The sequence below is a fragment of the Saccopteryx bilineata genome, chromosome 2 (assembly GCF_036850765.1).
Source record: "Saccopteryx bilineata isolate mSacBil1 chromosome 2, mSacBil1_pri_phased_curated, whole genome shotgun sequence".
Classification (NCBI taxonomy): domain Eukaryota; kingdom Metazoa; phylum Chordata; class Mammalia; order Chiroptera; family Emballonuridae; genus Saccopteryx; species Saccopteryx bilineata.
In genome coordinates, this window is record NC_089491.1 from 230,581,458 (window position 1) to 230,594,704 (window position 13,247).

Consider the following 13,247-nt stretch of genomic DNA (forward strand, 5'->3'; position numbering starts at 1 on the left):
CCGCGGGCCGCATGCGGCCCCCTGAGGCCATTTATCCGGCCCCCGCCGCACTTCTGGAAGGGGCACCTCTTTCATTGGTGGTGAGAGGAGCATAGTTCCCATTGAAATACTGGTCAGTTTGTTGATTTAAATTTACTTGTTCTTTATTTTAAATATTGTATTTATTTCAGTTTTGTCTTTTTACTTTAAAATAAGGTATGTGCAGTGTGCATAGGGATTTTTTCATAGTTTTTTTTATAGTCTGGCCCTCCAACGGTCTGAGGCACAGTGAACTGGCCCCCTGTAAAAAAAGTTTGGGGACCCCTGTCTTAATGTTTAGTAAATATTAACTGAACACATACAGAAGAGGAAGCACTGTACTAGAGACTGTCAAAAAACAAGTCAGAGGAAGCCTGCCTCACATTCTCAGAATGTACCATGGCTCCACACATAAGACCCGAAGTCTCAATGTGAAACAGGGGTTGTGTCAGCGGTGAGTGGTCCAGACAAGAGGTCTGGGGTCATCAGTGGAAGAGGCTGCTGTGGCCTGGAGTGGTCGAGACAGGCTATGGAGGAGAAGGGCTTGGTCACCGGGGAAAGACCCCAGAGTGGGTAGAGGCAGGCAAGAAAGAAGGTAGAGTACCAAGGCAATTGGGCCAGAAGCACTTAGAGGGAGTCAGGGGCTGACCATGACCTGGAATAGCAGGCGGAGGCAGGGAAGCCACAGAGGATGAGCTAGAAAAGTAAACAGAAGTTGGACGGAGACAGCCTCTGAATGCTCAGCTAAAGCAACAGGAAACCTAAAAAATGGCCTGATGCCAGTGCCCTCTGGGGACAGTGTCCAGGATGCACTGGGGGAGAAAAGGAACCAAAGGCAGCGAGACCAGTTTGGGAGCAATTGTAATAACTCTACTGGAAGGAGTGGAGGGCTGAGGAGCAGGGAGTGGAGGAGACAATTTCCGAAAACTCAGAGTAATTACATATGTATCTATGTCATGTAGCTAAGTGTATAAATGCATGGGAAATATATCTCAACGAATGGTGAGGGATATTATAAGAACACTCAATTTGAATATATGCCTGAAGTCTCTGGTTCATTTTGTCAAGTACAATTCCACAGTGCCTGATAATTGCAGTTCTGGGCAAACAGTAGGTACCTGGTGATGACGTATTCAATCAATGAATGAGTGGACTGAAATGGACACCAGGTGACGCAAGCAGCCCATCCCCCTGGCTAAGAATATGGACCCATCTCTTCTCTGAGGATGATTCTTGCTGGACCTAATTTGGTCCTCACGAATGAAAAGAAAGTGAGCAGAGCATGTCAAGAAGCCGATAAAGCTGTACTGCAATGTTGTAAGTGTCCCCCGACAGCAAATGCCCGAGCACCAGGTGAGGCTCTGTGAAGTGTGGTGAGGAATAGAAAGAGCAGTGGGCACCAGCAGGGTCCCAGCAGGCCACGCACACTCTCCAACTGGGCAATGTAAAGCGGGCTCCATAGAGACTGTTTACTCAGGTGTGAGTGGGATATGTAATCCCTCAAAGGATGAAGCAGGACACCAGGGCTAGGAAGAACAGAGGGATATGCCACACCCCCCAAGCCTAAAGGGGCAAGGGCAGTGGCTTCCAGAGCCAGGGGCTGGGGGGGGGGCTCTGCGGGGAGCTGGGTCCTGCAGTTGAGGGCTGTGACCTTTACAGTGTGTTGCATGGTGATATGTTAGCTGCTGTGTCTGCATCTCCCATTGGACCAAGAGTCCCTGGGGGGTGGGGTAGGGACAAGGGTGTGTGCCCTTCTCTGCTGTTTGCCCAGAGCCTGGCACCCGTTCAGCTCACCAGACTGCTAATGGGATATATGATTTCTGTACAAGCTACCTGCATTGGGAAGAAGTAACAGTCTAAATTATAAAATTATCTTTAAAAGTCTGATGCTTTCAGCCCTGGCCGGTTGGCTCAGTGGTAGAGCGTTGGCCTGGCGTGCGGAAGTACCGGGTTCGATTCCCAGCCAGGGCACACAGGAGAAGCGCCCATCTGCTTCTCCACCCCTCCCCCTTTCCTTCCTCTCTGTCTCTCTCTTCCCCTCCTGCAGCCAAGGCTCCATTGGAGCAAAAGATGGCCCGGGCGCTGGGGATGGCTCCTTGGCCTCTGCCCCAGGTGCTAGAGTGGCTCTGGTTGCAACAGAGCGACGCCCCAGATGGGCAGAGCATCACCCCCTGGTGGGCATGCCGGGTGGATCCCGGTCGGGCGCATGTGGGAGTCTATCTGACTGCCTCCCCGTTTCCAGCTTCAGAAAAATACAAAAAAAAAAAAAAAAAAAAAAAGGTAAAAGTCTGATGCTTTCATACATAACTATTATTGTTCTATTTATTACAAAATAGAACAATACAAATTTCTAGTTGTAGTTGGAAATTTGAAAAGCACAGATAAGCCAAAACTAGGAAAATAAAAGTTCCTAGTAAATCCTACCAACAAGAAAAAAATTGCGAACCTTTAAAGAACATCCTTCTAAATCACTTTTCTAGGTGTAAATGTCCTTCCTCCTCAATGGGATTACATACATATTACTGTGTAAGCTACTCTTTTTCTGTTTATTCATACATTTGTGAAAATTTTAACATAACCGTCATTCTAAAGAGCTGCATAGCTTTTCATTGTATGAATGGACTGGCTCTGTTTACAACACCCCATTGGTAGATATTCAAATGATTTCTGTTCTTTTAATATTATAAAGAATCCTATGGAGAACATCCTTAGGGTTAAATGTGTACACTCAAGCATGATGGCCTCCACAAGAATTCTTGGTGGTTAACTGCTTTGTCAAAGGGCATGTCAACATATGAAGGCTTTTGATACTCAATGCTAAATGTTACCCAGAAAAGATATCAATTCCCTGTTCTGGCCAGAATTGCATGAGAGTGCCTTACAAATATGCTACTTCCTTAGGACATATGCCTGGCCATATTCGTAAAGGCTAATATAGGAAGAAAGATAAAGGACTCCCATTGCTGCTAAGACCCCAGTCCTTTCTGCCCATTAGGTCTGTGAGCAGCATGCTTTACGTGCTTTACAGAGCACACATCTGCACTCCTGTTACCCAGGGAGCCAAGGAAGTTATCCTGGGGAGAGTGAAAAGCCCCCCTGGTGTGTTTTCAGGAAGAGGCCCAAGGTAATTCAGGTCTGACTCAGGTTTGACTCAGGTCTGACCATATCCTGGCTAACACTGGGCTGGCTTTGAATCAGCTATCAGGATATATACATTTTTAAAGCGGTTATTTCCCCTCCCCCACCCCATCCTGATTTTGTTTGCACCCTCTCTTCCTGGCCTACTGCCTTCCACCCAATACATGTGATAACAAGATGTTCAACCATTTAATGTTTGTTCTTTTGGCTACTGTTCTCCATTGAAACCAAAGTTAATCACTCTTTATAACCTGTGTTTATTTAGATAATTGGGCTGGTTGCTCTTAAGTGGCTGCTTTGGCAGCGGGAACCCCTGGCATCTTGATCTTTGACTAAAAAGTCCAGGCCTGCCCGCACTGGCCTTGGGACAACGACCTAAGCTCAGCCTTCGAGGCTCATTGGGTGGTTTCCTCATTCTCTTATTAAGGAAATAGCAGAAAATGGAACTGCAGCAGGAAACGATGTGTCACAGTGGACACCCAGCCAGCAGACCTTTCTGCAGCCCTGCTGTCTGAAGTTCATGCTGGGTCTGCAGGAAGGTACCCGCCCTCTGGGTTAAGATGCCTTTTCACTGGTGTTCATTTGGGACCAACAGTGATCCATCACTCTACTGCTTTCCTGTCAGTTTCTCCTCCACTAGAGGAGACACAGGTTCTGATGGGTCTGCTTTGCTAGCTCTTGCAGAAATGTTTTTGAGTCAGTGCCCTCAAGGTAAGACATGGGGTCTGTCTTTGTCTGAACTTGCATAACAGCAGGATGTCACCTTTCAGAGATGACCTCCAGCTGTCGCGGTCACCCGTCTTGTGCATCCTCCCTTTTACTTCATAGCGGTGGCGGTGGTCAGCCCTTGCATGTGTACACCAGGGCTGCAATAATGGGAACCACCGACTGGGGCTCAAACAACAGGAGTTTATTCTCTTCCAGTTCGGCTGAAGTCCAAGGTGTCTGCAGGGTTGGCTCCTCCCGAGGCCTTGCTCCTTGTCTTGCTGGTGGCTGACCTCTGCCAGTGTCTTCCCATGGTCCTCCTTCTGTGGTAATCTCTGTCCTAATTTTCTCATTTTATTAGGACACCAGTCATATTGGATTAACAACTATACGATGTCAATTTAACTTAGCCACCTCTTTAAAGAGCCTCTCTTCAAGGACAATCACCTGATGAGGCACTAGGGGTTAGGATGTGAACATATAAATGTTAGACCCAGTTCAGCCTATAACAGCCTTCAAGATGGCCACGGATGATGTTCACCACCTGAATTCTCACCCTTGTGGCGCCGCCTCCTACCGTGAGGCAGAGCCGGCCTGTGCGACCTACACAGTACGGCAGAGGGGACAGTGTGTAGCTTCCACCTGTTCTTTGGAATCACTTGCTTTGGGAAGAGCCAGCTGCCCGGTCATGAGCTCTGCAGAAGGAAAAGCTCACATGACCTTTCTGAGGACCGTGGTAAGACTGACCTCTTGGCCCTTAGGCAATTATCCTGCCAAGCTCATGCTTCTAAGGTTAGGAATTGATAGCTCCATTCCCTTCCTCAAAGCTATGGGGCTGGGCTGCAGTAATAATGGGAATTTAGAGCAGAGATCACCCAGGCTGGCAGCCTATGGCCCGGATGTAGCCTGGAAACATGTTTTCTTTGGCTCACATGGTATTTTGAAAGTTGGAACATTTCACATGAAAATAAAACAAAAATGGATTTCCAGCATCTCATGAGGGGCGGGAAGCTGTGACAACACCAGGCCCACATTCTGGGCCAGCAACTATCCTCCGCAGGAGCCCAGGTGGGCGTCTCTCTTAAGAGGGGCTCTCATTCATCCACGTATCTGACATGCACGTGGGCACCTGCTCTGAGCCAGGCACTGATCTTGTTGCCAGGAAATCTGCAGAAAGGAGACCGATGCCATCTCTGCAGTGCTTACCTTCCCCTGGGGGAGATAAGCCATACACACAAAGGTGACTATTTCTATCTTATGAAGACAACTGAATGAGAGACAGACAGCTTGAGAGAGAGACTGTAGGCTTGAGGTACTGAGCCGGCAGGGTGTGAGGTCAGTTGGCAATGGGGGAAGGTCACGTGAGGAACCAGGCCCAGGAACTTTGGCTGGAACCGCCTACATCCATGAATGCCAAAAGAAACTTCCCAGGAGCCCTTTGAAAAAGAACGACTGTCAGCCAATGAAATTTTGCCACATCATATCAACCTGACCACCATACCAATGCTATAAATTACCCCCAAACAGGGGAGTGGCATGACTTCTGTGGCCCGTTTTGCAGACCAGAGAACTTAGTCCGGGATACACTCTACTAAATAAAGCTTTTGCTGTTCCACACTTGGTGGCTATGCCCTTCCTTCTTTCTTCCTCAGTGGGGTAAATATTTTACATTTGGTGCCGAAACCGTGGAGGAGCTTGAAGTCTGCAAGGGACTGCTCCTCTCCCCTTCCCTTCCAAGGAAGAACCAGGATCTCCAACCTCCCACCCACTTTGACACATGGTGTGGTAAGTCCCCTACCTCCAGCCTCCCCTCAGTTCTTTCCATCGAGACTCCCTGTCCGCAATCACAGCTGCGTCAGGGACCTCTTATCTGTTCCAAGTGCATGTGTGCCCGTGGAGACATCCTGGACACACCCACTCTACCTAACCGTCCAGTGACCAGAGGTTGGGTTGCGGGATACCAATTCTCATCTCTGATCACTTCTGAGACTGAGGGTGGCCCTGGGGGCACAGGAATTTAAACCTGACTCAAAAAATACTCCTAGACCTGACCTGTGGTGGCGCAGTGGATAAAGCGTCGACCTGGAAATGCTGAGGTTGCCGGTTCGAAACCCTAGGCTTGCCTGGTCAAGGCACATACGGAGTTGATGCTTCCTGCTCCTCCCCCCTTCTCTCTCTCTGTCTCTCTCTCCTCTCTCTCTCTCTCTCTCTCTCCTTTCTAAAATTAATAAATAAAATAAAAAATAAAAATAAATAAAAAATACTCCTAGAGTGCCTTATCCGAATCTCTCCCTCCCTAAAGAAGAAGAAATTGATCTTCTCCACCATGGCCAGGCCACAATACCCACTGGATAATCGAACCAGGTGGCCTCCTGAAGGTACTTTCGATTTTAACACCCTCACCAATTTAACTACTGCCAAAGAACTGGGAACTGGTTGGAGATCCCTTACATTCAGGGCTTCTAGTATTTGCGCTCCCGTCCTAATCTCTGTGCCGCCTGCTCCACAGCTCAGGCCCTTTTTGGCCAGAGAAACCTCACCTAAACCCTCCACTCCTGAGCTTTCCTCCTTCACTGACCCCCAACTCTCTCCCCCTCCTGTCGGACCCCCCGGGGGCACCCCTCTCTCAGGACCCCTCTCTGGTCCCTCTGCGGACCTCTGCCGCTTGGGTCTCTTCCCTCCAGGAAGCCCCCTCCCCTGCCGGCCAGGAGCCCCTCCCTAGTCCACTGAGTTCTTAAGCCCCTCCCCCATTAGGCCCTCCTCTGCCAGCCATTGGCCCTCATGCCTGTTTGCAGGGCTCCTGACCCCACGGCCCAACCCCGATCTTCTTGCAGGAAGGCCTGGCCTTGTCCTGCCTCTGGCTCCGGCATTTCCGGCTGGATCTGGGTGCCGGGCTCCCCATGAGCCCCCCTCCTCTTATTCTCAACCCCCAACCCCCTATCCGAGACCTGATGAACATGGCATTTAAAGTTTTTAATGGTTGCAGCTAGTAGGAAAAGGCCGAGGCTGCTCGCCAGGCCCGCATGCAGCAGAAAGTGACACTCCAAACCCAGGCTATTGTGGTAGCCCTGAGGCCAGCAAAGCAACAGGGGCAAGGCATAGGAGGTGCCTGACCCAAGTCCTGGCCGCAAAAAGTACCCCACCAGGAGCTTGCTTTAAATGTGGCAAGGAGGGTCACTGGTCCCAGGAGTGCCCCTGCCTAAGGCCACCCACTAAGCCAGGGGTCCCCAAACTACGGCCCACGGGCCACATGCGGCCCCCAAGGCCATTTATCCGGCCCCCGCCGCACTTCCGGTTGGGGCATCTCTTTCATTGGTGGTCAGTGAGAGGAGCACATTGGCCATCTCATTAGCCAAAAGCAGGCCCATAGTTCCCATTGAAATACTGGTAGTTTGTTGATTTAAATTTACTTGTTTTTTATTTTAAATATTGTATTTGTTCCCGTTTTGTTTTTTTACTTTAAAATAAGATATGTGCAGTATGCATAGGGATTTGTTCATAGTTTTTTTTATAGTCCGGCCCTCCAATGGTCTGAGGGACAGTGAACTGGCCCCCTGTGTAAAAGTTTGGGGACCCCTGCACTAAGCCCTGCCCTAACTGCAAGCAGCCCGGTCACTGGTGGAGCGATTGCCCCCTTCTGGGCAACAGGCTCTTCCTTAGTGCCTCTACGTGGAGGACAAGCCATCCAAACTGGAGGCCAAGCCAGCCAGCTGGGCCCATCATTCAAACTCCTAGGCCTCATGGACGACTGATGCGGCCCGGACTCAAAGACCCCCATCACCCTCGCCAAGCCCAGGGTAATACTGCAGGTAGCGGGTCCATCTCATTTCTTGTGGACACGAGGGCTACCTTCTCTGTTTTGCCATCACACTCTGGACCTCTAGTTCCCTCACAGGTCTCGGTTATGGGAGTGGATGGGACCCCTTCTTTTCCTCTTTGCACGCCACTCCTGACATGCAGTTTGGATGGAATCCCCTTTTCGTACTCCTTAGTTATGCCCTCTGGAAGGAAAGGGGCTTCCTCACCACCAAGGGCTCCCCCATAATCAATGCTACCCTCATTTCTAAACTTTTGCAGGCATTATAGCTTCCCACTGAGGTGGTCGTGGTACATTGTAGGGGCCATCAAACCTCTCAGGATCTGGTGGCCTTAGGAAATGCTCAGGCCGACACGGCAGCTCGAAACCTCACCCTGGGAGCCTCCCCCACTCCTCTCATGTTTCTCTCCACCTCCTTGAAACCTTCCTACACGCCTGAGGAAGAACAGCCCTCCTCAGAAAGGGTGGGGACGTGTGCAACCAGGGATGGATATTTCTTGGAGATAGAATTGCCTTACCAAAAGGACAGACTGAAACTCTCCTTTCTGATATCCACTGTTTCTTATACATAGGGCCAAAAGCTCCCCATCATTCTTGCAACCACTCTTTTTCTTCCCAGGCCTCCAGCAGACTATCGAAAAGGTACACACAGCATGTGCTATCTGTTCCAAAGCCTCTACACAAGGGGGACTCCGCCCCCACTTCCCCACTCATCAGCTGAGGGGACATGTGCCAGGCCAGGATTGGCAAATTGACTTCACTCATATGCCCCCTCACAAAAAACTGTTATCTCTTAACTTTTGTTGATATCTTTTCAGGGTGGATAGAAGCCTTTCCCACCTCTCGAGAGAGACAGCAGACACCGCTGCCTCCAATCTCGTTAAAAACATCAATGTCTTCAACCGTCTGTAAGAGAAACTGCACAAGGATCTCTCCTACAACCTGCTTAACTGCTGGTGGCAGCCACCTATCCTCACCTGGGCTGCCCCTATCCTAGGTCCTCTTCTAATTATCAGCAAATTACTCATATTTGCTCCTCTTTTTTAGATTCTTACAGGGCCGCATCCGCGAGGTTTCTTAAGTCACGGTCAACCAAATGTTCCTACACCCATATACGCGACTCCCCTCAGAGCCACCACCTTTCGACCTCCCTTCTCCATGACGCCCCTAACCAGCAGGAAGTAGCCAGATGAATAGCGGCGCCCCTATCTAACATAAAAGGTCAGAATGTGAGGTCGGTTGGCAATGGGGGAAGGTCACGTGAGGAACCAGGCCCAGGAACTTTGGCTGGAACTACCCACACCCCACCCATGAACACCAAAAGAAACTTCCCAGGAGCCCTTTGAAAAAGAACGACTGTCAGCTAATGAAATTTCACAACGTCATACAACCCGGCAACCCTACCAACACTATAAATTACCCCCAAACAGAGGAGGTGGTGCACTTCTGTGGCCCGTTTTGCGGACCAGAGAACCTCATCCAAGATGCGCTCTACTAAATAAAGCTTTTGCTGTTCCACACTTAGTGCCTATGCCCTTTTTTCTTCCTCAACGGGGAAAATACCTTACACAGGGAAACCTCTCTGAGACAATATCTGGGTTAATTCCCAAATGATGAGACAGAGTGATGAAGCTGGCCACGCAAAGACGTGGGCAGAGAACATTCCAGGTCAAAAGAAGAGCTTGTGCCAAGGCGCTGGGGGACAGACAAGTGTGGACTACTCTAGAGGCAGTAAGGGGAGGAGAGAGAGAGGCCAGACTGTAGCTGGGAGACTGGATTTATTTTAATTACAGGAAGCAAAATGGAGAGCTTTAACCCTTTGAGTAGTGAGTTTGTTTCATGCTTGCTGACCCCTGGGAGTGAGGGTTTGTTTTTTTTTTAATGAAATTAGTTTCAGTTTTTTGTTTTTTGTGGGTTTTTTTTTTTACAGAGACAGAGAGAGAGTCAGAGAGAGGGATTGATAGGGACAGACAGACAGGAACAGAGGGAGATGAGAAGCATCAATCATCAGTTTTTCATTGTGGCTCTTTAGTTGTTCATTGACTGCTTTCTCATATGTGCCTTGATCGTGGGGCTACATCAGACTGAGTAACCTCTTGTTCAAGCCAGCAACCTTTGGTCCAAGTTGGTGAGCTTTGCTCAAACCAGATGAGCCCATGCTCAAGCTGGCAACCTCGGGGTATTGAACCTGGGTCTTCCATGTCCCAATCCGACTCTCTATCCACTGCACCACCACCTGGTCAGGCCAGTTCCAGTTTTATTAACTTAAAATCATGTTTGTTTGATTACCAATTTATGGAAACAAGAAGAACATACATTTGCCTTTTTTTATTTTTTTATTTTTTTCATTTTTTCTGAAGCTGGAAACGGGGAGAGACAGTCAGACAGACTCCCGCATGCGCCCGACCGGGATCCACCCGGCACGCCCACCAGGGGCGACGCTCTGCCCACCAGGGGGCGATAATCTGCCCATCCTGGGCGTCGCCATGTTGCGACCAGAGCCACTCTAGCGCCTGGGGCAGAGGCCACAGAGCCATCCCCAGCGCCCGGGCCATCTTTGCTCCAATGGAGCCTTGGCTGCGGGAGGGGAAGAGAGAGACAGAGAGGAAAGCGCGGCGGAGGGGTGGAGAAGCAAATGGGCGCTTCTCCTATGTGCCCTGGCCGAGTATCGAACCCGGGTCCTCCGCACGCTAGGCCGACGCTCTACCGCTGAGCCAACCGGCCAGGGCCATTTGCCTTTTTTTAATGTTGCCTTACACATTTTTAAAATAAATCGATCATACTCTGGATGGTCAGGAGGCATGAGGACATACATGAACGTTCGTACTACTCAAAGGGTTAAGCAAAGGGTGATGTGATCCTATTTAATTTAAATAAAATCTCATTGGCTGCAAGGGATCAAAGGACAAAGGGAGGGGAGGAAATAGGAGAGAGGGGAGATCAGAGATCAGTCAGGAGGTGCTGGGTGAGAAGTCCCCAGTGGGCTAAAAGCAGCGTGGCTGGATTTGAGACCCTTGGTCAGGGCAGAGTCATTGGACTTGCAGAGGGCATGGATGGGTAGCCGGTGGGAGATAGGGTGTCAAAAGAATGTGCTATTTAAGGTGGGTAATACTGAAATGTTTTTATACAAGAAGAATAAGCTGATGAGTTTGTGGGGCAAATCAAATACAATGTAAAAGCTTCATGCACAGTTACTGAGCCAAACAGTGAACAACTCCTTAGCATTCAGTTAGATCAAGGAGACATATCAGCATGGGCAGCCAATGGTGGTATTTCTGTACACATGCACATCTGCCCTTCAGCTAACCTGACAGGTGAGACTGGAATGGATGCTTCCATGGGAGTTTAACTGGGGGGTGAGACGAACCGGGCACCCTCAGGATAAGCAGGGGAACTGGGCACCCTCAGCATAACCAGGTGAATTGGGCACCCTCAGAGCAAGCAGGGAAACTGGGCACTCTCAGGACTACAGATGAGCCAGACACCCTCAGAACGGCAGAGGAACTGGGCACCCTCAGGGTGACTACAAGAGTTGAGCACCCTTAGGACAACCAGGTGAGCTGGGTACCCTCAAGTCCCTTCTATATTCCCTTTGAGCCTCTTCTAGTACACAACACAGGGCCCAAGTGTCCTGGCCCTTTGGCAGTGGCTCATAAGTGCAGTGAGGAGTTTGATCCCTACCCTCATGTATACTCAAGAGTGAGGAATAGAAGCACTTGACTGTGAATGGTAGTGGTGGGATGTGTGGGGCAGGGAGGCGAAGAAGGATGTAAAACTGAACAGCAAAGCAAGGGGCACAGTCTTCCACTTACAAAGCACAGACCTTTCGCGCATCCAAAGGGTTCTTCATGGAGTTAGAGGAGCTGGCTGACCCAAGGGTCCCTGAACTCTATGCAAACCTGCTCTTTAGCCAGGGTGTCTGATCGCATTTTTCTGGCTGAATTCCCTTTAAACTGAATCCCACCCAACTTCCCAGGGACGTAAGGCAGCTACTGCTGAAAGTAAACTGTTCCACCTGCAGGTGGACCTACTTGCTGACTGAATTCATCCACTCAAACGAAGAGGTAAAACAGGTGTTACCTGCTGGCATTGCCAAAATGCAATCTGGCTGTTAGACTCAGCTGGCGTGAGAAATGGGGGCCTCATCCCAATACTAAGGAATGGAGGCCCTTTTTGCAGAAAGAGGTCAGACTACCAAGGGTGCTTTATCCAGCTGAGGAGACCAGATAACATGGGGAGTCCCTGCAGGATGGTCAGGAGGGCCGTGAGCAGAGGTGCCTCTAGGCACCCTGGGGACACAGTCAAACCTTGGAGCAGGGAGACTCTTGCGATGCCCAGGTAATGTTCCCTTGACCTAACATAGTAGGAACAAGGGTGGAGGGGATGGAGACGTTTTGAACACATATGTCACACAAGAGGGAGAAGGGAGTTTCAGGACTCACAGGCCACTTGCTGGGGGCACAGGGCAGAGGGTGGTGCCATTGGAGACAAGTGCCTCTCTGTCCCACCAAGCAGCAGAACCTGCTAAGACAGAGCCCTCTCCCCCAGATCTAACGCAGAGTGGCAGGATGCCCGCTTTGGCCTCTGTGTGTGGTCTGCCTCCAAAGGACTCCGTCTTCTTTACAGAAGGCCTTCCTTCCCAGAACCCTGGCCGAGGGGCCTTGGTGGCTCATGTGCCTCCTGAAATGCTTTCCTGTTCTCTCTTGTGTCTCGCTGGGGGTCTGCCTGTGTGGCAAGGTCATCTTAGGTTTCTTTTCTTCAGATCCAAGATATTACTTATGCACGAATTTCTTTTTGAAACTAATGTTTCATTTCACTTGTGATCCTGGAATTAATTGTTACAATGTATCACATTAAGAAGCTCACGTTAGATGTTGACAATAAAGCGGGAAGCCCTGGGCTGTTTCCCCGCAGGGCCCTTCTCTCTGGCTATCTACTGAGAAGCAGGCAAACATCAGGTGTTTCACCACTACAGGTCAGGGGGTGTGACGCTTCATTTTATGTGTCAATAAAATCAGGCTCGTGCCCAGCCATTTTGTCAAACATCAGTCTGGATGCTGTTGTAAAGGTATTTTTCAAGACATGACTAACCTTTAAATCAGCAGATTTTCAGTAAAGCAGAGACTACCCTCCGTCATGTGGGGGGCCTCAACCAATCAGTCGTAGGTCTCGAGAGCAAAGACTGAGATTTTTCTCTCGAGGCTACAAACAAAAATTCTGCCCGAGGTCTCCAGCCTCCTGTTCTGCGAAGTTCAGACTCGAAATTGAGCCTTGTCTCTTCCCTGAGTTTCCTGACTCCCAGCCTTCCCTGCAGCCACCACAACCAATCCCTTGAGATCAGACTCTCTTTCCTCATCTCCTGTTGGCTCTTTTTCTCTGCGGATCCCTGACGAATAACACACGGAGTGGCTGTGACGGGATGAGCTTTCTTTCAGGCCTGTATCCTGGCCTCCATCTCTCAGCTCCAATTTGCAGACTTCTAAGAAAGACATGCTGGGCTCTTCCCCACACTGAACCCACCCCCTGGGCCCTCCTGGCTCTGCCCACTGCCCAGACACCTTCCATAAGT

The 13,247-nt window shown here is 49.9% G+C and overlaps 1 protein-coding gene across 5 annotated transcripts in view; it reads right to left on the reverse strand.

Moving 5' to 3' along the window:
- EVA1C (eva-1 homolog C) overlaps positions 1-13,247 on the reverse strand; it is a 77,401-nt gene that overhangs the window by 30,448 nt on the left and 33,706 nt on the right. The window lies entirely within an intron of this gene.